Source organism: Condylura cristata, unplaced genomic scaffold (genome assembly GCF_000260355.1).
Source record: "Condylura cristata isolate star-nosed mole 26May11 unplaced genomic scaffold, ConCri1.0 scaffold00015, whole genome shotgun sequence".
NCBI classification, from domain to species: domain Eukaryota; kingdom Metazoa; phylum Chordata; class Mammalia; order Eulipotyphla; family Talpidae; genus Condylura; species Condylura cristata.
The window spans coordinates 2,689,646-2,690,044 of NW_004567116.1; positions in this window are offsets into that span (position 1 = coordinate 2,689,646).

Here is a 399-nt window from a genome sequence, read left to right on the forward strand (position 1 = left end):
CCGCTCTGTCTCTGGTGAAGCCTCTCACCCTCCGCATCTCTGGCCTGTACCCCAGTTCTATATGAATAAATACATCTTTAAAAGAGAGAGAGAGAGAGAGAAACCAATACAATGAAAGCAAGGCCGACATAAACAGGGGTTTCCGGGAAAGCTGACTCTAGGTGCAAAGAGAGCGCAAACTTCCAGCAGAGGTACACACAGTCTGTACCTCACAGGAGGGGAGCGGCGGCGGGGCGCAGAGCCGGGCGCCAGGGTGCGATGGGACCACTGTCCTCCCTGCACCTCGTCATCCTCATCCAGGAGATGAAACAAGAACAGCCGAGAAGGATAACGTGGAACCTACTCGGGACATGAGGCCGCCCGTGTCGAAGCTCCGCCCCAGCCCGGCCCCTGCACCCA